This window comes from Gopherus flavomarginatus, chromosome 3 (genome assembly GCF_025201925.1).
Source record: "Gopherus flavomarginatus isolate rGopFla2 chromosome 3, rGopFla2.mat.asm, whole genome shotgun sequence".
In the NCBI taxonomy this organism is placed as follows: domain Eukaryota; kingdom Metazoa; phylum Chordata; order Testudines; family Testudinidae; genus Gopherus; species Gopherus flavomarginatus.
Window position 1 is genome coordinate 136,708,323 of NC_066619.1, and position 22,837 is coordinate 136,731,159.

The following is a 22,837-nucleotide window of genomic DNA, read 5'->3' on the forward strand; positions in this document are numbered from 1 at the left end:
CCCCGGCAGGGATGACTAAAAAAAAAAAAACCACTTAAAAAACCCACCTTTCATTTCTTCCATGTATTGTTTACACGTATTATTTACTTTCCATGATTATATACATAATAACAAAATTATATATTTCATACATTACATCATATTGTATATGGCTCTTTTCTTACTCTCACTTGGGTGCTTTCTACCAATATCTCTTGCCCATATTGATAGAAGTCACCACATTCTAAAAGAATATTAATTATAGATTTTCACTTTCATATTAGGAAAATAATTTACGTTTTGATAGTTGTACAACTGATTTTCTTCAATAATGTTTATTTTATGTCCCCTCCTTCCCCCCAACACCGCCCGGCCCCGTGGAAACACTGTCCCCTCCCAGCGTCGCCCGCCTCGCAGAAACAAACCCTCCTTCCTCAGAGCCACCCTGTCAAAACAGCTATGGGACAAAGAGGAAGGTTTGGGAGAGGGGGAGAAGTGGCACACATAAGCAAAAAGAAGTATTCCATTCTATTCAGCTGAAGAAGTGGCCTGTAGCCCATGAAAGTTTATGTTGAAATAAATTTATTAGTCTCTAAGGTGCCACAATTACTCCTGTTCTTTTTGCAGATACAGACTAACACGGCTGCTACTCTGAAACCTGGCACACATAGGGTGACCAGATCACAGTAGTAAAATAGGACCCACCCCCTCCCCACCATCACACCCCTCTTCACCTCCTAGTCCCTCACTGACTTGCTGTGTCCCTCTTTGTCAGTCCCCCACCCACCACTTGCCTCCTTTCACTTTCTCCCTCCCCTGCCAGAAACCCCCATGCCTGTCCCTAGAACCCCTGCTAGCTCACTGCTTGTCTCTTTGCTCACCTGCCACTTGCCCACCTGCTTGCCCCTGACTTGCTGCTGCTCCCTCCTGGGGATATAGCCTCATTCAAAGACCCAGGGGTCACTATATTACTGCACACAGCAATCAATCAATGCAGTTGTAGATAAATCTTTGCACTATACATTTTTGTATAACTTTTACATGACTTTGTATTGAACCTTGGTAATATGTTATAGCGGGCCCCTAAGGTAGTATAATTAAGGTAAAAGAAAAATGTCTTTTTGCTAGAAGTAGAATAAGATCTTTCCTCCACTTTGTAATCAATTGCCCTATTGAATGAATGATCTGTGAATGAGGAAGGTGTGGAAGGCAGGCACCTCCAGACAGCTGCAACCCTTAGGAGAGGGGCTGGGAGCCAAACCAAGGAAATTTGCCCAGGGCTGAATGGGACAGAGTTTGGGTGCTGGGTGCAGGCTCCAGGCTGGGGTGGGGTGAGGAAGAGTGGAGGGGTGCAGGCTCTGGGAGGGAGTGTGGAGGGGTGGGTGCAGGCTTTGGGACAGAGTTTGGGGGCTGGAGGAAAGGGACTGCCATGTGGCTTCCTTCCTCCTCTGATGCCCCTCACCATAGCCTCAGTGGGGGATGGAGCTGCCCCTTCCCCAGTGTTTGCAGGAGTGGTGGCTGGGGGGAAACTCTGGTTTTACTCTTTCACTGATGGGCCACTTAAACCCCTTACAAACTCCTTCCCGCCTCTCTCACTCCCCTTTTCTACTGGGCTTGTTTGATCTTTTCGGTGGAGCCAGATGAAAACCACAAACCCCAGTGAGAGCAACAGGCTGGAAGACTAGACTGAACCCACCACCCAGCCTAGTCCATCCCAGAGCCCAGGACTGAGGGCAATGTCCCTGCACCCCCAGGCCACCTGCTTCCACTCCTGGCCTCTTCCAGCGCTGCTAGTGATTCTGTGTGGCTGCATCGGGTGGGATTTCAAGCAGACCTCTCAACCCCCCCCCCCACTAAATTCACCCATTTTGTGACCACTCTGCACCAAGAGCACCTTCCTTCCCTGCCCTAGAGCTGCTGGATGGCTAGAAAGCTGAGCTGGGCATTTGATTGATCTAGAATATTATCATGCCCCTCCCCAAAAAACACCTTAATATCCGCACAGCTTTGGGGGGGCTATTCGCCCCCCCAAGCCGGTCTATTTTAAATGAAGGAGCCATAGTTTAATGGAAATATTCAGCCCCTACAGCGGTCTTGCAGCAGGGAAATAAGAGTTGATGGGAAGAGAACTGGTTTGGATAGGAGCCCTAGTACCCCTCCTTTGCAAAATAATTTGGAGAGGGAAACAGATCACTCCGTGCCTCAGTTTCCCCTTCTGCAGGGAGATGGGGGGTTGATAAAAGTCTCAACCTGCCATGGCATGTTGCAGACCTTTCGCATTCTCCCCTCTTGATGTATTTGATTTCCTCCTCCAACCCTTCCTCTCTCTCTCACCTGGAGTTCACAGCACTAGGTACCGGCTGGGGGCTTTTCTCCTGGGTTCCATGACATGATCCCGACTTTAGTTCTGAAACAGACACAGGCAGGCACAAACTCACCCTCAATCAGCAACACCCCGAAAACCACAACCCCAACCCAATGTTACAAACCTGCAGGGAATGACAGGGTCAGACACTCACCGCTGGGAGCCCCAGCAGCTGCTCAGGTGACTGAGATCCACTGCAGAGATTCCTGCCCCCCTCGGCGTCTCCTCCAGGTGAGTGCTGGGGGGAGGGGAGGCTGCAAAGCACATGTGCCTTCTCCCTCTCCCCCCTCGACCTGCAACACCCACGCGGCTGCCTCTGCTCAGCCCTCTGCCGGCCAGCGTCTCTCATTGCCTAGCCACAACAGCTGCTGCTTCCGGGAGAGACGCTGCCGCACGGGGTCCCCTCAGGCGCGGGACCAATTCGGGGGAATCAGACAAATCAGCCTAAAGCCGGCCCTGGATACACCCTCAGCTCCCCCACCCCCTCGCTCCTGGGCCCAGCCTGGGCTCCGAGCTCTGTAGCCGAACTGCACTCCGGGCCCCTCCTGCAGCTCCTGGGCAAGGGGCAAACCAGGCAGCCAGGCCCGGGCCCTCCCAGCAGGAGCGTGTCTGCCTCACGCGTCTCTCCGCCCCCCGCCCACCTGGGCCCTGCCTGCTCTGCGCTGCCCCCAGCCCCACTGCACTGCCCCACAGGCTGCAGGGCTGGAGCAGCCTCTGCACTATGCTCCCAGCCATGGCCATGGCCCGTGTGCAAACCTGGGGGGGAGGATGAATGCCGCGTGCTTGTGGAAGAGGCAGGCCAGGGCAAGGATTTGGGGTGGGATCCAATGGGGCAGTGAGGGGGTGGGGCTGGGGGCAGGGCCAGGGCCGGGATTTGGGGAGGGATCCAAAGGGGAAATGAGGGAGTGGGGCTGGGGGCAGGGCAAGGGCCGGGATTTGGGGAGGGATCCAATGGGGAAATGAGGGGGCGCAGTTGGGGTGGGCGGGGGGACAAGTGTCCCTCCAGACTCTGCCTGTGTGCCGGAGAAGAGGGCAAAATTATTTGTTTGTCCCATGGCCCGACCAAACATCGGTCAGGACGCAGGACAAACAAGCAAATATCAGGACAGTCCCGATAAAATCAGGATGTCTGGTCACCCTCCATCAGGCTTCAAGTTGAGAATCATTTCCCACTCCCGCTCTGTGGAAGGGGAGACTTTTAAACGCGCTCTCTGTGCGACGGCACATGGCTAAGCAAAGAGAACAAACCCCAAATCCCCTCCGGTGCTTTGGGATCCAGGTTTGCGGTGGGAATTCTGTAGTTCAGATGACTTCATGCCTGGACATTGTGATTCTTTACCAGTTTCTCTGGTATGGGAGCATTTTTGTGTTCACAGCTGCGATGGCCGAGTGGTTAAGGTATTAGAGTTGAAATCCAATAAGGTTTCCTTGTGCAGGTTTGAATCCTGCTCACAGCAAGGCCTGTGTTTTAGCCAGTCTCTAACCTGGGCAATACCTCTCTACAACCCCCTGAGACACTTTCAATTCTCTCCCCATCCCAAGTAAATCCTGTTCTGCTCTGTTCATAGAGCTGCCTGGGACACCACCTCATACTGTGTCCCTGAGGGGTCAGGCAAACTCTCAGCACCTGAAGCCTCTGCCACTCACCTGGTGCCCCATAGATCAGCCATAGCCCTGGTTCTGCTCCTCTCTCTAGAGTGTGAAAGGAGCCAAATCAGCGACTCCATGGGAGCTAAGGGGCTGCAGAACCAACAGAGAAAAAAAAGGTGCTCAGCTCTTCAGTGGGGTACTGGAGGGGCAAGGGGGAGGAGCAGGGACAGGAAGAGGTGGAGTGGGGGCAGGGCCTGGGGCAGAAAGAGGGGATTTGTCCTACGCCCTGCACCCCTCTAGGGCCGGCCCTAAAGGGAAGCACTGACTATCACAGTGACAATAAAATTGACCAGCGTTGCGGAGGAGATGGAGGGAGATCTGCATTCATCAGGTCTCTTCTCTCCCCCAAGGTGAGCCAGACACTGCTCTCTCCTGGCTCTCACTCTAGCAGCTGAACGTCAAGGAGTCATTTCTCCACAGGAAGTGCATTGAGTTCCCCTGTGGTGCTGGGGGGGCTGGTGCTGCTACTGCCTGTGGGGCTGGAAGGGGGGCTGAGGTCTGCACAGACTCTCAGCTGCCAGGCCCGAGGGGTCACTTGGGACCTTACCAGACTGGCTTAGTGAAGACAGGGGGTTGACAGAGAAATACAGATGCTCTCCAGAGCAGGGAGCAGCATCCGCCCATGCAGCCAGGCAATGAGCATTTCTCACAGACTGGAGCCAAGGGGACACGACAGCTGCTGTTCCAGCTCCTTGGGGACAGGCCCTGTCAGCCAACAAACACTTCTTACTCTCCACAGCTAAGGGCGTCGTGCTCCTTCGGTGGGGGTGTGGAGCAGCCGTTCGTTTTCCTGTTTGCACTCCTCTGTCATGTGAAAATTAGGGAGGGGAGGCAGAAGCCCCACTTCCCTCCTGAAATGACGTCCAGTGGGGGAAGCCAGGACAACAGGGTGGGGTGGCAGGTGGTGGCCAGACTCCTGCCACCAGGGTCTAGTCTAGCACAGGGTCCAGCTCAACTCTTCCCAGTGCCACTGGCCCCCAGTCCCCTTCCATCACCAGGTCAACCTAGGCACTAGGGCAGGAACAGGGTGAGGCAGCAAGTCAAGCCGAGCAAGGCAGGCAAAAGCGAGTCTTGTCTTCATAGGCCGCTCACAATGACGTCCTTTTTGTGTGCAACTACTGCAAAAACCTTCCGGAAAGAGAAGCAACAGGCCAAAAAACTTTTAAACAGTTGTCAAAGTAACTCAGTTGGGAGAGCATTAGACTGAAGATCTAAAGGTCCCTGGTTCAATCCCAGGCTTTGGCAGGCCCTGTCATCCCTCCTTGTGCAGTGGTGGCTTGTTTTCTGGGAGCACAGCAGTGCCTGCACCCAAGGTGAGTCCCTGAGCTTGGGCTCTGCAATAGGGAAAGATACTGTGGGCTTCTGCCCCTAGTTGCCTGGCCTGACCTTTAACAATGAGGGACGGGAGCTGTCTCTCCTACATGAGTTACTGGTGGACCCAATATGGCAGGAAGAGAGTGAGGCAGGGTGCCCCTCAAAAACGGTGCCAGAGGGCGTGCTGGGCAGTGACAGGTAGGTATAGGGGATGAAAAGTCCTCCGCGCAGCTGAGCAAGGGCAGTAGCAGGGAAGGGGCATCTGTGAAAATGGCTGTGTGGAAGGTGGAAGGGATTTGGGGGCCCAGGAGGAGGTGCTTGACATTAATTGCCTTGGAGCAGCTGGACTTGGACATGGTGGGTGTTCAGGAAATGCACATTAACAACTTTAGGGTAGCTTGATTTGCAGAGGGTGATTGGTGGAAGGGCCCATGTCAAGGTTTCTTTCCCCAGTTTGAACTTTAGAGTACATATGTGGGGAACCTGCATGAACTCTTCTAAGCTTAATTACTAGCTTAGATTTCTTAACGCTGCCACCAGCCAGAGATTAGTGCCTGGCACACTTTCTGTTCCCCCAAAACTTTCCCTGGGGAACACAGATCCAAACTCCTTGGATCTTAAAACAAGGAGAAATTAATTATCCTCCCTCCTTTCTCCTGCCACCAATCCCTGGTGAGTTCAGACCCAATCCCCTTGGGTCTTAAAACAAGGAAAATCAATCACGTTCTTAAAAAGAAAGCTTTTAATTAAAGGAAGAAAAGGTAAAAATTATCTCTGTAAAATCAGGATGGAAAATGCTTTACAGGGTACTCAGATTCATAGAGACCAGAGGGACCCCCTCTCCAACCTTAGATTCAAAGTTACAGCAAAGAGAGGTAAAAATCCTTCCAGCAAAAAAGAAACATTCATTCACAAGCTGAGAAAACAAACAGAAAACTAATCTGCCTTGCCTGGTTACTTACAAGTTTGAAACATGAGAGACTGATTCAGAAAGATTTGGAGAGCCTGAATTGCTGTTCCGTTCCTCTCAGTCCCGAGAGCGAACAACAACAAAAAACACAAAGACTTCCCTCCACCGAGATTTGAAAGTATCTTGTCTCCCTATTGGTCCTCTGGTCAGGTGTTAGCCAGGTTTACTGAGCTTCTTAACCCTTTACAGGTAAAAGAGACATTAACCCTTAACTATCTGTTTATGACAGTCCATCTCTTTGGTCCTCCAGGCCAGTGAAGAATGATGGGGTTGGATTCTTGTTCTTCACATTCATGGTGCGAGTACAGAAGGTGCTGGAGCTCCGACCAGGGAGGGCATTACTGGTGGGCTTTGTGCTCTGCAGTACTGGTTATGGCTATATTAGTGTGTATGGTCCCCAGTTAAGGCGTAAAAGGAAAGTTCTATGGAAGGAACTGGCTCCCTTCCTCTGGACAGCACAGTGTTTGGTGTCGGGGCGAGATTTCAATTGTTGCAGCAGGCCTGGGGACTGCTGGTCCTGTTTTCCTGACTGTCAGAGGAAACTCTTCTATGATGAGCACTACCTGGCGCAGGTCTGTAGTGAGGTTGGCTTACAGGACTTGTTTCTCCACAGTGGAACCAGCGGAGGGCTGGTGATAGCCTCCTATTCCTCTCACCCAAGCTCACTCCAGCCGCAGAGGGGATACACCTTTCTGCTGGGACAGGCCAGGAGTCGCAGTAACTGGATTTACGTGAAGGAGAGCACCTTGACAGCCCAGTGCAGGGTGGAGCCAATGGACAGTTCGGATCACGCAGCTCTCATAGCGTGCTCAATGTGGGCAATTCCCTGACCCAGAGGGCAGAGGATATTGGAAGATGAACATCCAGAGCCTTCAAGATAAAGTGGGAGGAGGACGAGGCCTGGCGTTGTTGGCAGAACGGGAAAGCATCAGAGAGTCCTATGGCAACCAGGGGGATTGGTGGGAGTCGGTGAGGGAGGACTTGGCAGCTTTGTTCCAGCAGTCAGGCAAACACCACAACATTAAAGAAACGAATGGTGCCAAGTCCTGCAGCAGATCAAATGATAACCGGCCGAGTTCCAGGAGATGAGGCTGCCGCTGGCCGATATGAGTAGGAGCACCAAGTGAAGGCGGCGTCCCCTGACATTTTTGCAGCCTGCAGGGAACTGAGACAAAGCAGGGGGATGCGGGGACTCAGGGCAGGACCACAGTTGATGAAGGAGGAGAGAGAGTCCCACGAGAGGAAGCCACTGGTGGGAAGCAATAAGTGCAGGGTGCCAACCAAGAGTCACAAGGGTCCAGAAAAGGAGCAAGCAGTAGATCCCATGGTGTAATGGGCAGCACTCAGGACTTGGAATCTGAGTTCAATCCTCAGTGGGACCTCTTGGAGATATACTGGTTTGCTGCAAAGCCCTGGAGCTCAGTGTGCTTGGCTACCCTCTTTCTTGGTGAACTAGAGTGAATTCTTTCCCTCCTGTTTGGGTGACTGATGCCCACTGCAGATAAGTCTTTGGTCCAGCTCGTTCAATGAATTGGCCACTATAGGTTGGGGTCCTAGAACTTAACAGTCTGGCTAGAGAGCCCTGCGGGTTGACCATATGATTGTTTCTCACTGCTTCACTTGAAGTCCACAACTTTGGTCCCTGCAGGTGCCACATTCTTCCTCTTGCCCACATGGAATTTAAAGGAAGGAGTGCCAGGACCAGGCTTCCCTGGCTGGAGCCCAGCATACCTTTCCTCCTCTGGGCACCTACAGCAGAGGCGGCTGGTGCTGATAGCTCCAAGGGAAGGATTAAAAGCCACAGAGGAACAAAGGGCAAGGCAAGAGGAGGGGAGAACGATGCCTATGCGTGGCCAGCAGATAGCCACAAAGACACTCGGCCAGCCTGCTCCCTGCCATGCCAAACCCCCACTTGAAGGCCACTCACAGACCAGCATTTGTTCTGCGGCCAGCATCACAAGGAGGTAGAAAAGCAGGGCCAGCCCCCAGTGAGGCCTCTGACCATTCCCAATCAAGGGGCTCCTTTTGGCGATGGGGCAGGAGATATTTCCCCCAAGAGGCTCTTTCCCAGCTGCTGAGAAGCACAGAAGTACCCAGTGTTTGCTCTTGCGGTGAAAGGGGTTAATACATTTAGGCAACCTGGCTAGCTCAGCTGGCTGCACCTCTGACTCTTACTCTTACAATTCCCTGTCTGGGTTCTTGGGGCTCCTCTTCAACAATCAACACACAATCTGCTTAAACCCCCACCCAGTAACCTGGGGAAACTAGCCCTGGCCACTGGATGCCTCTAAGAGGCGATACTTTCCCCATTCACACGCACTGAGTGTAGAAAAGAAACTTTAATAAAAAGGAGGAAAATCACCTTGTATTAACTTGGGAAAACACCACAATGAGGATTCATAACACAATACTATGAGCAAAACACCCACCCACAGTGCGCTGGGCAGTGGCCTTTTGCCTCAGGCTCTTAAATCCAGACACCAAAAGCTCTGTGGATGTGCCCCTCCCTTCACTGCACCTCACCCACAGCTGCTGTCCTGGGTCAGTGAAAACCCAGAGTTCACCTCTCACCTCCTGGGGGGAAAGCCCCTTTCTCCCTCCGCTGTCTGGCCACATTGCCGGCCACTTGCCATTCCACCCTGGCACCGCTCTGCTAGCCCCTCTCTGCTCTGGGATGTCTTGTGGTCCCACCAGGAGTGGAACAGGCTCCCTAAAAGCAGGGCCGACCAGAGGATTTGGGGGCCTGGGGCAAAGCGGGGGAGCAGACATAAAAAAGGTGCCACCTGCTGTGGTGCTTGTACTTACTGGGTAGCACACCGAGTCTTCAGTGGCGGTGGGTCCTTCACTCGCTCTGCATCTTCGGCAGCACTGAAGGACGCACTGCTGAAGTGCCGTCAAAGACCCAGACCACTGCTGGATGAGTAGAAATTAGTCACCTCTAGCTTCGAGTGGCCCTGCCTAAAAGTAGCGGCCACTAGAGCCCAAACAGTAGCCCCACCCCTTCCACTCGAGGCCACGCCCCTGCACCACCCCTTCTCCCCAAGGCCCCGCTCCTAAGCTGCCTCTTCCCCCAAGACCCCTCCTCCCGCTCACTGCTCTCCATCCCCTCCCCACCCTCACTCGCCCTTATGGTCATTACAAAGTGGCAAGGCAGAGCCCTCCCATTTTTAAAAGTCCTGGGGTGTTGTTCCCCCCTCTTCAAGCACCCCTGGGACCCTGCACTTCACACAGCTCTCCCTGATTTCAGCTGTTAGTGAGGGAGCATCACTGCTAGCGCAGACTGGGCAGTTTGTTGGATGAGAGACACTGTCCCAAAGCAGGACTAATGCTTAGACCTGGTGATCAGTGATTTCAGATCTGTTGGTCTGCAGCAAGACTCTGCAGTGAGTCTTAATCAGCTCTGCTATTACACAGGGATGAACAAAAGGGTCAAATGGTGCCTGGAACCCTTAAGAAGAATCCACCCCACCAAGTACCAACACTTGTAGCTACCTGCTTTCAACCCCACTGAGAATGTTTTGGGGTCACTGCTCGCCCTTATCAACCTAGGGGGTTTAAAAAATTACAATTAACCAGGGGTGCAATTGGTTAGCGCACAATACTTATAGGGCAGTACTGAGAGAAGCTATGCTGAAGTTGTGAGTTCAAGCCTCACCTAGAGCATTGGGCTTTGTTAATCAAATGGCTTCACCCCCTCATTTGGCCCCGTGGAATGTAGAATTCCACCCTCGGATACTGAGGCAGGGGAGGAGTCAAAAATGCCGCTTCACTTATTACCCCTTCTCCAGAGTGCAGGTCAGAATCTACAATCCTTTCTCCCCCACCAGCTTCTGTGCCAGGATCCCTCAAGCAGAGCCTGGAGTCCTGCCCATCCTTGACCACTGAGCCTGGAGGGAGAGGAGCAAGGAACCATTGTTAGAGGGCTTTCCCTTCCCCTGCCCACTTCCCTGACTCTTGTCACACAGACAGCAAGCAGCAAAAGACCAGCAGTCCGAAGTGGAGACAAAGGGATGTTTACTGGGGTTAGTTTCCAAGCAAGCAGATTCTGAAGCCCTTCACACCAGTCAGGCTGATCTCTATACACCGACAGAGTCTGTTCCCCAGTGTTCCCTACCCAGCTCTGACCCCACAGAGCGTTTACCCCACATCCCTACAGACAATTCTTTCCTGGGTGCTGGCTGGTGCGTCTTGCCCACATGCTCAGGGTTTAGCTGATCGCCATATTTGGGGTCAGGAAGGAATTTTCCTCCAGGGCAGATTGGCAGAGACCCTGAGGGGTTTTTGTCTTCCTCTGCAGCGTGGGGCATGGGTCACTTGCTGGAGGATTCTCTGCACCTTGAAGTCTTTAAACAACGAGTTGAGGATTTCAATAGCTCAGACATAGGTCAGGGGTTTGTTACAGGAGTGGATGGGTGAGATTCTGTGGCCTGCGTTGTGCAGGAGGTAGGACTAGACGATCATAATGGTCCCTTCTGACCTTAAAGTCTATGAGCTCTGATGCTGCAGAGTGTTTACCCCACATCCCGCTTCCCAGCTCTGACACCACAGAGCCTTGCCTGTGTCCCTGTTCCCCGTTCCCTATTCCCATCCCCCATGTTAGCAAGCATGATTCCAATTTCCCCGCCCACTGCCTGACACCATTTTATACAGTAATATTCTTAGCTAGACCTTAACCAATCATTTTACTGAAATGTAACTAACCAATTCTAACCCATTGTACAGAATTCTCTAACCAGTTACATCCCACTCCCCTAATTAACTTACACCCAACAAAATTAATTCTGCAGCCGACAGAAACAATTAGAGAACCAGACAGATTGACAATAGAAAAGCGGGGGCCATAAAGATAAACCCTACAGAAATGAGGGTTTCACAACCACAACCATTGAGAAGGGATTTCTTTCCAGACCGGATGCTCCCTTAAGATCTGTTTCTTTATCTGGTGGTGATGGGCACTATCGGGACAGGATCGTCTGCCAAACAGCCAAACCCCACCTTATTTCAGTGTGACGGGTTTGGAAGGTAAGGATGGGACCATTTGCGTCCCAGCATATGGCTGCCCCTGCTGCTTAGCCAAAGGCCTTAGCCTACGAACAAGGGCTCAGACTCTCCTAGGGAGAGAAGGCCCAGACACAGGCAGACTGGGATTTTGGTTCTTTGTTTTATATGCCTGTCACTAGCTAAGTGATACAAATACACCTACGTTCTTAAAGTCTAGGCCTGTACAGGCAGCCGGAATATCTCAATTCTAACAGCCATCGGTCCCTGTGGAAAAATGATCTATTCCGGGTTGTCCCTAGACATTTTGGTGCCCTACACAGCACCCCCATCCCCCAGCCTGAGCTGGCAGAGTGGAGCAGGCTGGGGCCAGGTCACGCCACTTCCCACCGATCGATAATTGCAGGGCAGGCCCAACCCCACACTCATGGGGTGGCGGGAAGTGGAGTGATCCGGCCCCAGCCTGCTGCACTCTGCTCTCAGCCTTGGAATTTGAAGGGTGGGGGGAAACGCCCCGCAGCACTCACCAGAGCCGCAGCTGGGAGCTGGTGGAGCAGAGGAGGCTGGGGCCAGGTCATTCCACTTCCCACTGCCCGGTGAGTGCAGGGTGCACCTTATCCCTCCTGCAGTCCACTGGGGTGTAGCTCAGGGGAAGGGGTGGAGTGGGGGGGGAGAATGGAGTGGAGCGGGGTGGGAAGAGGCGGGGTGGGGGCAGAGCAGGGGTGGGGGCTTTGGCAAAGAGGTGGAGCAGGGGCAGCTCCCATGGCTGGCTCAGCCAGCCGAGGGGATCAGGCTGGCCGCTGGAGCAGTACGCAGCTGCGTAGGGCATCAGGAAAAATGGGGCAATTTGGTGCCTCCACATCCCTTCACCAGGCAGTGTCCCTGTAGCGTGTGCTGTCGTCATAGGCCCTTTCTCAGTCTTTCTCATCCTCTTGTCTTGAGTCTCCTGTGTCCCTGCTTTCAAGCACAGACTAATTCTAGCTGTTCAGAGGAGGGCAGGACCATGCCTATGTGTGGCCAGCAGACAGCCACAAAGACCCCTAGCCAGCCTGCTCCCTGCCATGCCACACACCCACTGAAGGCCACCCGCAGACCAGCATGCAGGGCGGCTGCTGACGCTCTGTGGCCAACATCAGAAGATGGTAGGAAAGCAGGGCCAGCCCTCCTGGTGACGCCTCTGTCTGTTCCCACTCAGGTGCTCACTTCTGCAGTGGGGGAGGAGATTTTACCCCAAGAGGCTTTTCCCCAGCTGCTGAGAAGCAGAGAAACACCCAGGCTCCCAAGGTGCTATTTACCAAGCCCCCTCAAGCACAGCAACAGGTGCACACTTGGAAAAGGGAAACTGCTCCACACACTGGCCCAGGCAGCCGCCCAGTTTCTTTGGCAAGTCAGGAATGGCAAAGGCTGGACTGGAAGCACCTGGGGCTCATGCTCCAGCCTTCGTGACACCCAACCCCCAACTCCTTCCTGGGGCTCTAGCTGAAGCCAGAGCACTGGCCTGAGCGGCCAAGAAGAGGTTCCAGCCCTGAAGGGAGCAGGACTTTCAGCACAACTGTAAAACTGCAGAAACACAGCCACCAAGTGACTCAAACCCTCAATCGTCTGATCCAAAGTCAGATGACTTATCCATTAGGCCACACAAGAAAAGCCTCTCCAAGTCCTTCTTTAGAAAAGACAGACACTGTGTTTCTCAGACTCAGGTTATCTACTGAGGGGGGCCGAGACTCTCTGGGCACAAGAAGTCGAGTTCCCAGTGACACGTGAGACTTAATTCTATGGAGCCAGGTGCAGGACTTTGGCAGGGAGGCTCAGGCATGGGGGATTGAGGTGCAGTGGATGGACCGGCTGTCTAGGTGCAGAGATTTAATCACACTGAGGCACAGGAGGGAGGAGAAGGAGGAATCCTGCTGATGGTCAGTGGTTGTGCAGAAAAAAGGGTGTTGATTCCCCCATTCTAAATGGGCTGGTTGGCTTGACCCTTCTCCCCTCTGCAGAGCACAGTGGGGACTGCAGCTCACCCCCTGTGGGGCAGGAGGGCACAGGTGCAGGGAACTGGGCTCCCATGCACCTGGAAGGCAGCTCCGGTGGGGTAGGGCAGGGCAGGGTCTGTGGTTTACGTTCTGTGTTACCTGGTGCTGGGCCATTGCACAATCCCCAGCCACGCTGCACAGAGCATCACAAGAGGTTGGGGGCGGGCCAAGCAGATGATCCAGCGTGAGGGGGGAGAGGATATGCGGTTGTGGGGAGGAAAAGCCTTGGGTTGCACTAGGGGAGTGCAGAGCAGGGGTGTCACCCCAGAAACCTGCAGCAAAGGGATGGACAGGTGGGCTGCGTGGATAGAAGAGGCAGCGAGCCTAAAAGGGGAGTGGGGTCTAATGGTCAGAGCAGGTGGGGGTTGGGCTCTATCCCTGGCTCTGGGAGCAGAGGGGGGGGGGGGTCTAGAGCTGAGAGCAGGGGGACTGGGAGCCAGGACTCCTGGGTTCCATAGTGGTGGCTGTTTTTTCCTGTGTCTCCCTCCCTAGAGGTCCCAGCCCAGCCCCCTAGTGGAATCTGACTGGGGAAGGGGGTTGCCCTGCCACTCCAGACTTGTGATTCGAACCCCTCCCCCCACGGGCTCTGACATTACGGAATCTCCCCCCTAAATCAGAAAGCAGGAGCCCCTCCTTGCATGCAGAGGAAGCTAGTGAGTTTCTTGAGGGTCTCTGGCGGAGATGATAGCACCCACCAGACACCCACTCATGGTTGCAAGGAGACCCTCCTGCACAGCCCGCTGCTCCTCCTGAGCCCCTCCTCCATTACTCCAGGATCCGAGCATCTTCCTAATTCGCAGGGTAATTCTCCTCCCAGGCTCGTGCGAAGGTGGGAAGCGCCACCAGCCCTATTTCCCAGATGGGAGAACTGAGACCCAGAAAGGCTGAGTGATGTGCCCAAGGACACCCAGGAAGTCTGTGGCAGAGTAAAGCATGTTTCTGTCTCCCCCTTCCGGGTCTGGCCTGCTCCTGGGTCACTGGGTGGTTCAGGGGTGGGGCCTCGGGGCAAGGGGCAGCCTCAGGGGAAGGGGCAGTGCAGGGGCGGGGTCTCGGGAGAAGGAGCAGTGGGAGGGCGGGGTCTCGGGGGGAATGTGAGGGCGGGGTCTCAGGTGAATGGGTGGTGCACGTGAGAAGTGTCGGGGGAAGGGATGGTGCGGGGGCAGGGAATCGGGCGAATGGGCAGTGTGGCATTGGGGACTTGGGGGAAGAGGCGGTGTGAGGGCAGGGTGTTGGGGCAAAGGGAAGCATGTGGGTGGGGTCTCGGGCGAAGGGGTGATGTAGGGATGGGGATTCGGGGAATGGGTGGTGAAGGGACGGGGACTCAAGGGAAGGGGCGATGCCGGGGCTGGGACTGGGGGAAGGGGCAGTGCAGGAGTGAGGTCTCAGGGAAAGGGGCAGGGACTAGGGGGTAGAGGTGGTGCAAGGGCAGGGTCTTGGGGGAAGGGACGATGCAGAGACGGGGGTTAGAGGAAGGGAAGGGGCCTCAAGGGAAGGGGCGATGTGGGCGCAGGGATTAGAGGGAACAGGTGGTGCAGGGGTGGGGCCTTGGGGCAATGGGTGGTGTAGGGGCGGGGTCTCAGGGCAATGTGAGGGCGGGGTCACGGGGAGGGGGGGGGTTCAGGGGCATGATTTCGGGGCAATGTGAGGGCAGGTCTCAGGGGGAAGGGGCGGTGCAGGGGCAGGGTCTCGGGGCAATGTGAGGGCAGGTTCCCGGGTAAATGGGTGGTGTAGGGGCGGGGTCTCGGGTGAATGGGTGGTGTAGGGGCGGAGTCTGAGGGGGAAGGGGCGGTGCAGAGGCAGGGTCTCGGGGCAATGTGAGGGCAGGTTCCCGGGTGAATGGGTGGTGTAGGGGTGGGGTCTCGGGTGAATGGGTGGTGTAGGGGTGGAGTCTGAGGGGGAAGGGGCGGTGTAGGGGCAGAGTCAGGGGGAAGGGGCAGTGCAGGGGCAGGGTCTCGGGGTAATGTGAGGGCGGGTTCCCGGGTGAATGGGTGGTGTAGGGGTGGGGTCTCGGATGAATGGGTGGTGTAGGGGCATGGTCTCAGAGGGAAGGGGCGGTGTAGGGGCAGAGTCAGGGGGAAGGGGCGGTGCAGGGGCAGGGTCTCGGGGCAATGTGAGGGCAGGTTCCTGGGTGAATGGGTGGTGCAGGGGCGGGGTCTCGGGTGAATGGGTGGTGTAGGGGTGGAGTCTGAGGGGGAAGGGGCGGTGCAGGGGCGGGGTCTCGGGGCAATGTGAGGGCAGAGTCAGGGGGAAGGGGCGGTATAGGGGCAGAGTCAGGGGGAAGGGGCGGTGCAGGGGCAGGGTCTCGGGGCAATGTGAGGGCAGGTTCCTGGGTGAATGGGTGGTGCAGGGGCGGGGTCTCGGGTGAATGGGTGGTGTAGGGGTGGAGTCTGAGGGGGAAGGGGCGGTGCAGGGGCGGGGTCTCGGGGCAATGTGAGGGCAGAGTCAGGGGGAAGGGGCGGTATAGGGGCAGAGTCAGGGGGAAGGGGCGGTGCAGGGGTGGGGTGTCGGGGGGGAAGGGAAGCGGAGGGGCAGGAACTCAGGAGAAGGGGCAATGTGAGGGCAGGGGAGGGGTGTATTGGGGAGGCGCAATGCAGGACTGTGGGTCTAGGGGAAGGGGCAGAGTGAGGGTGGGGTATTGGGAAAAGGGGCAATGTGAGGGCAGGGGAGGGGTATATTGGGGAGGCGCAATGCAGGACTGTGGGTCTAGGGGAAGGGGCAGAGGGAGGGTGGGGTATTGGGGAAAGGGGCAATGTGAGGGCAGGGGAGGGGTGTATTGGGGAGGTGCAATGCAGGAGTGTGGCTCTGGGGGAAGGGGCAGAAGGAGGGTGGGGTATTGGGGAAAGGGGCAATGTGAGGGCAGTGCCCTGGAGGAGGAGGGGCCTGGGGGGCAGGGCAGGAGTTTTGGGAAGGGGGGGTTGGGGGAACAGGCGATGTGGGGGGACCTCGGGGGTAGGGGCAGTGTGGGGGCAGGGCCCCAGGAGGAGGGGGCAGGGGCAGGGGCAGGGCTTTGGGGGGAGGGCGGAGCTCGGGGAATGAGGAGGATTAATTCGGTTCCGTGGCAGGTCTCTCTGCGGGTGACACTGGCACTGCGGGGGGGGGGTTAAAGCCGGGGTCACCCGAGGGAGCAGGACGGGGCTGGATGGCAAAGGGAGCGCGAGACAGAGACTCGGCGCGGGGTGGGGCCCCGCTTCCCTCGCCCCTCCCCCCACCCCGGGCCTGCGCTGCGGCCGTTGGGATTCGAATCACGCTCGCGGCCGGGGCCGGGTCCCGGGGGGGACGCGGGCTCGGGGGCAGCCGGCGGGCGGGGCGGGGCCGGGGAGCGCTGAGGCGGGACGCCGAGTGGCGGCTCCGGACGGGGGGGGCCGGGGGCTCAGACCCCCAGTTCCAGGCCCAGCCCCTGCCCTGGGAGCAGCCCGGGCCCGTGGGAGGCGGGTGAGGGGGCACAGAGCAGAGGCAGCGCGGAGTGAAAGCGCTTCACGCCCCCCCGCTGGCCTGGAGGGCAGTGGTGGGGGGGCTGAGCTGCCTGGGAGCAGCCCCACAAGCGGCAGCCTGGGGCCGCGGGGCCTTCAACCTCCCCCAACCTGCCCCCCAGTGTCTCCCCCGTCCGCTGTGACTCTCCTGCCAGCCCCGCCCCCTCCTCCCCCTCTGTAGGGGCCCAGCAGCCCCTTCAAACCCCCCCCAGCCTGCCCCGCAGTGTCCCCCCCCGCTGTGACTCTCCTGCCAGCCCCGCCCCCTCCTCCCCCTCTGTAGGGCCCCAGCAGCCCCTTCAGCCTCCCCAACCTGCCCCCCCGTGTCCCCGCCCGCTGTGACTCTCCTGCCAGCCCCTCCCCCTCCTCTCCCTCTGTAGGGGCCAAACAGCCCCTTCAAAATCCCCCAACCTGCCCCCCAGTGTCCCCCCCGTCCGCTGTGACTCTCTTGGCAGCACCACTCCTGGTGTCTCCTCCCCCACCCTGTCCGCTCTGCCTGGCCTTTCCCTTCACCTCCAGCTTCCTCCTCCCCCTCCCCATCCTCAGCACCCTGACCCCAGCCTCCTCCTCCTCCCTCGCCATCCTCAGCACCCTGACCCCAGCCCTCCTCCTCCCTCCTCGTCCTCAGCACCCTGCCCCCAGCCTCCTCCTCCCCCTCCCCAGCACCCTGACCCCAGCCTCCTCCTCCCCCGCCTCCCCGTCCTCAGCACCCTGCCCCCAACCTCCTCCTCCTCCCTCCCCGTCCTCAGCACCCTGCCCCCAACCCTCCTCCTCCCTCCTCGTCCTCAGCACCCTGACCCAGCCCTCCTCCTCCCTCCTCGTCCTCAGCACCCTGACCCCAGCCCTCCTCCTCCCTCCTCGTCCTCAGCATCCTGCCCCCAGCCCTCCTCCCCCTCCTCGTCCTCAGCACCCTGACCCCAGCCCTCCTCCTCCCTCCTCGTCCTCAGCACCCTGCCCCCAACCTCCTCCTCCCCCTCCACGTCCTCAGCACCCTGCCCCCAGCCTCCTCCTCCCCCTCCCGGTCCTCAGCATCCTGCCCCCAGCCTCCTTCTCCTCCTCCCCGTCCTCAGCACCCTGACCCCAACCTCCTCCTCCCCCTCCCCGTCCTCAGCACCCTGACCCCAGCCTCCTGCTCCCCCTCCCCGTCCTCAGCACCCTGACCCCAACCTCCTCCTCCCCCTCCCCGTCCTCAGCACCCTGACCCAGCCCTCCTCCTCCCTCCTCGTCCTCAGCACCCTGACCCCAGCCCTCCTCCTCCCTCCTCGTCCTCAGCATCCTGCCCCCAGCCCTCCTCCCCCTCCTCGTCCTCAGCACCCTGACCCCAGCCCTCCTCCTCCCTCCTCGTCCTCAGCACCCTGCCCCCAACCTCCTCCTCCCCCTCCCCGTCCTCAGCACCCTGCCCCCAGCCTCCTCCTCCCCCTCCCGGTCCTCAGCATCCTGCCCCCAGCCTCCTGCTCCTCCTCCCCGTCCTCAGCACCCTGCCCCCAACCTCCTCCTCCTCCTCCCCGTCCTCAGCATCCTGCCCCCAGCCTCCTTCTCCTCCTCCCCGTCCTCAGCACCCTGACCCCAACCTCCTCCTCCCCCTCCCCGTCCTCAGCACCCTGACCCCAGCCTCCTGCTCCCCCTCCCCGTCCTCAGCACCCTGACCCCAACCTCCTCCTCCCCCTCCCCGTCCTCAGCACCCTGACCCCAGCCTCCTGCTCCTCCTCCCCGTCCTCAGCACCCTGCCCCCAACCTCCTCCTCCCCCTCCCCGTCCTCAGCATCCTGCCCCCAGCCTCCTTCTCCTCCTCCCCCTCCCCGTCCTCAGCACCCTGACCCCAACCTCCTCCTCCTCCTCCCCGTCCTCAGCATCCTGCCCCCAGCCTCCTCCTCCTCCTCCCCCTCCCCGTCCTCAGCACCCTGCCCCCAACCTCCTCCTCCCCCTCCCCGTCCTCAGCATCCTGCCCCCAGCCTCCTCCTCCTCCTCCCCCTCCCCGTCCTCAGCATCCTGCCCCCAGCCTCCTCCTCCTCCTTCCCCTCCCCGTCCTCAGCACCCTGCCCCCAACCTCCTCCTCCTCCTCCTCCCTCCCCGTCCTCAGCACCCTGCCCCCACCCTCCTCCTCCTCCCCCCGCTCCGCGTCCTCAGCACCCTGACCCCAGCCCTCCTCCTCCTCCCTCGCCATCCTCAGCACCCTGACCCCAGCCCTCCTCCTCCCTCCTCGTCCGCAGCACCCTGCCCCCAACCTCCTCCTCCCCCTCCCCGTCCTCAGCATCCTGCCCCCAACCTCCTCCTCCCCCTCCCCGTCCTCAGCATCCTGCCCCCAGCCTCCTCCTCCTCCTCCCCGTCCTCAGCATCCTGCCCCCAGCCTCCTCCTCCTCCTCCCCCTCCCCGTCCTCAGCATCCTACCCCCAGCCTCCTCCTCCTCCTCCTCCCTCCCCGTCCTCAGCACCCTGCCCCCACCCTCCTCCTCCTCCCCCCGCTCCGCGTCCTCAGCACCCTGCCCCCAGCCCTCCTCCTCCCCCCTCCTCGTCCTCAGCACCCTGCCCCCAACCTCCTCCTCCCTCCCCGTCCTCAGCACCCTGACCCCAGCCCTCCTCCTCCTCCTCCTCCCTCGCCATCCTCAGCACCCTGACCCCAGCCCTCCTCCTCCCTCCTCGTCCGCAGCACCCTGCCCCCAACCTCCTCCTCCCCCTCCCCGTCCTCAGCATCCTGCCCCCAACCTCCTCCTCCCTCCCCATCCTCAGCACCCTGCCCCCAGCCTCCTCCTCCCCCTCCCCGTCCTCAGCACCCTGCCCCCAACCTCCTCCTCCTCCTCCTCCCTCCCCGTCCTCAGCACCCTGCCCCCAACCTCCTCCTCCCCCTCCCCGTCCTCAGCATCCTGCCCCCAGCCTCCTTCTCCTCCTCCCCCTCCCCGTCCTCAGCACCCTGCCCCCAACCTCCTCCTCCCCCTCCCCGTCCTCAGCATCCTGCCCCCAGCCTCCTGCTCCTCCTCCTCCCTCCCCGTCCTCAGCACCCTGCCCCCAACCTCCTCCTCCCCCTCCCCGTCCTCAGCATCCTGCCCCCAGCCTCCTCCTCCTCCTCCCCCTCCCCGTCCTCAGCATCCTGACCCCAACCTCCTCCTCCTCCTCCCCGTCCTCAGCACCCTGACCCCAGCCTCCTGCTCCCCCTCCCCGTCCTCAGCACCCTGCCCCCAGCCTCCTGCTCCTCCTCCCCGTCCTCAGCACCCTGCCCCCAACCTCCTCCTCCCCCTCCCCGTCCTCAGCATCCTGCCCCCAGCCTCCTCCTCCTCCTCCTCCCTCCCCGTCCTCAGCACCCTGCTCCCAACCTCCTCCTCCTCCTCCCTCCTCGTCCTCAGCACCCTGCCCCCAACCTCCTCCTCCTCCCTCCCCGTTCTCAGCACCCTGCCCCCAACCTCCTCCTTCTCCTCCCTCCTCGTCCTCAGCACCCTGCCCCCAACCTCCTCCTCCTCCCTCCCCGTTCTCAGCACCCTGCCCCCAACCTCCTCCTCCTCCCTCCCCGTTCTCAGCACCCTGCCCCCAACCTCCTCCTTCTCCTCCCTCCCCGTCCTCAGCACCCTGCCTCCAGCCTCCTCCCCCCCCCTCCCCGTCCTCAGCACCCTGCCCCCAGCCGCCTCCTCCCCCTCCTCGTCCTCAGCACCCTGCCCCCAGCCGCCTCCTCCCCCTCCCCGTCCTCAGCACCCTGCCCCCAGCCGCCTCCTCCCCCTCCTCGTCCTCAGCACCCTGCCCCCAGCCGCCTCCTCCTCCTCCCTCCCCGTCCTCAGCACCCTGCCCCCAATCTCCTGCTCCCCCTCCCCGTCCTCAGCACCCTGCCCCCAGCCTCCTCCTCCCCCTCCTCGTCCTCAGCACCCTGCCTCCAACCTCCTCCTCCTCCTCCTCCCTCCCCGTCCTCAGCACCCTGCCCCTAACCTCCTCCTCCCCCTCCTCCCTCCTCAGCACCCTGCCCCCAACCTCCTCCTCCCCCTCCTCAGTACCCTGCCCCCAACCTCGTCCTCCCCCCTCCCCGTCCTCAGTACCCTGCCCCCAACCTCGTCCTCCCCCTCCCCGTCCTCAGCACCCTGCCCCCAACCTCGTCCTCCCCCTCCCCGTCCTCAGCACCCTGCCCCCAGCCCTCCTCCGACTTGGAGCGCCGCCCAGTGCGTAAGCCCCATGTGTTTTTTTACCCTTTTTATTTTTAGTCATCCCTGATCGGGCCCTGTGAAAACTGTTCAAATTGGGCCCGCACTTCCTAAAGCGGCCCCTCACATCAGGGTTGCAAAATTGTATCAGGGGCCAGGTAGGGAAGGCTGTGCCTCCCAAAACAGCTGTCATCCCCATCCAACACCCCCCCCATCCTGCCCCCCTCAGAACCTGCAATCCATCAACTCCCCCTGCTCCTCGTCCCTTAACCATCCCACCCTAACTACCCCCACCCCGCTCCCCACCTCCTACCTAACTTGCCCCGCTGCCTCTCCCCTGACAACCCCGACCCCACTCCACACCCCTTCCGCGACAGCCCCTCCCAGAACCTGTTGAATAATAGCTAACTCCATCTCCAAATATAATGTAGCCAGTAAGTCAGATTTAATAGTCTTTATTGGATTCTGATATGTATTGCAAAATGGAAGTAAGTCCTTTGATGAAGCAGTTTTTACAAGCACTAGTATGAATTGAAGCTAGCAGTTACATTAATTTAATCTCTGTTCTGTGGATATGATGAAAAGCTTGGCAAGAATTTAGACAGTAGCCTGGCAAATGATACAGAACACCATCGTGGGGTAAGGGATTATAGAGCTACGGCCAGTGGCTGTAAACAAAAGAAATGATGTTTTAACAGTTAGCCAGTGATATACAAACAGGTCTTAAAGTCATTGCCTTTCTTCCTGATGTGTTAAAAGCAATTACATTGGTTAAGAAAATTCAAAGACAAGTTTTGTTTTTCCTATTCACAAAGTGGAAGGGACAGAGCCTCTTTAGAATGCTGGGTGATCTAGTCTTACCATTCTCTCTCCAGCTATTCTTCTATGTAGAATAAGTTACATATTTAACCCTGTCTGAAACAGAGAGAGAGAGTAACATGGATAGATAACATGGGCTTTAAAAACAGAACTACAAACTGGAGAAAATGAGGCAAAAATAGAAAGGAAATGTAGAGAGGATTTTGCTAGGGGAACAGCTATTATTTAGAACATACAGACAGGCAACTCACTGCCCCCCCCCCGGGGACCCCATCTCTCTCCCCCCGCCTCGTCACCCCCTAAGTCCTCCGCCCACGAGCCTCGTCATCCCCCGATTCCTCCTCCTCCCAGCCTCATCACCCCTTGATTCCTCCCCTCTCACCTTGGCTCTGGCAGGCTGCCAGCCGCAGTCTGATTCCCCTGACAAGACTCCTCGGCTCTGTGCAGCTGAAGAGCCGAGTGTCCTTTGCCCGAGCGCTACCTTCCCCCCGTTTGCCCCACAGCCCCCCGATTCCTCCCCCGCGAGCCTCGTCACCCCTGGATTCCTCCCTCCCTCCCAAGTCTCCTCTTACCTTGGGCTCGGGCAGGCTGATGGAATCAAACTGCAGAGCTCAGCCTGCCGGAGCTGAGTCAATAAGTCTGCAGGAGCCCAAGGTAAGACGAGACTCAGAGGGGAGGAATCCGGGGGTGACGAGGCTCAGGAGGGAGAGGAATTGGGAGTGATGAGGCTTGGGGGGCTGCGGGGCAAACCGGGGGAAGGTAGCACTGGGGCAAAGGATGCGAGCTTGGCTCTTCAGCTGTACAGAGCCAAGGCGTCTTGTCACCCAGCAGCAGCCGTGGCTGCTGGCTGTACAATAACCCTAACAACGGGTTCTAAACCGGCTTCTAAATTTAGCAACCAGTTCCTGTGAAAAGGCTCCAGCTCCCCACTGCCTGTAAGTAGCAGTGATCTTAGATTGCTACCATCAGACACTTGTTCATTAGCATGGCACATGTATCCATGCCATTATGGGAGGCAGCATGGTCTACTGAGTGGGACACTGGCCTGAGAATTAGGGAGATCTGGGTTCTACTCCCAGCTTTACCCATCCTCCTAACACTCTGGGTGGGTCACTGTTCCTCCTCCCAC

The 22,837-nt window shown here is 58.3% G+C and overlaps 2 protein-coding genes and 2 non-coding genes across 5 annotated transcripts in view; 3 read left to right on the plus strand and 1 right to left on the minus strand.

Moving 5' to 3' along the window:
• The window catches only part of LOC127048436 (zinc finger protein 501-like), a 257,068-nt gene that overhangs the window by 150,517 nt on the left and 83,714 nt on the right, over positions 1-22,837 (plus strand). The window lies entirely within an intron of this gene.
• Positions 1-22,837, minus strand: part of LOC127048433 (zinc finger protein 883-like) — a 291,005-nt gene that overhangs the window by 57,520 nt on the left and 210,648 nt on the right. The window lies entirely within an intron of this gene.
• TRNAS-UGA (transfer RNA serine (anticodon UGA)) lies at positions 3,720-3,801 on the plus strand. Its single transcript has one exon. It is a non-coding gene; the product is annotated as a tRNA-Ser (tRNA).
• TRNAF-GAA (transfer RNA phenylalanine (anticodon GAA)) lies at positions 5,167-5,239 on the plus strand. The gene has a single exon. It is a non-coding gene; the product is annotated as a tRNA-Phe (tRNA).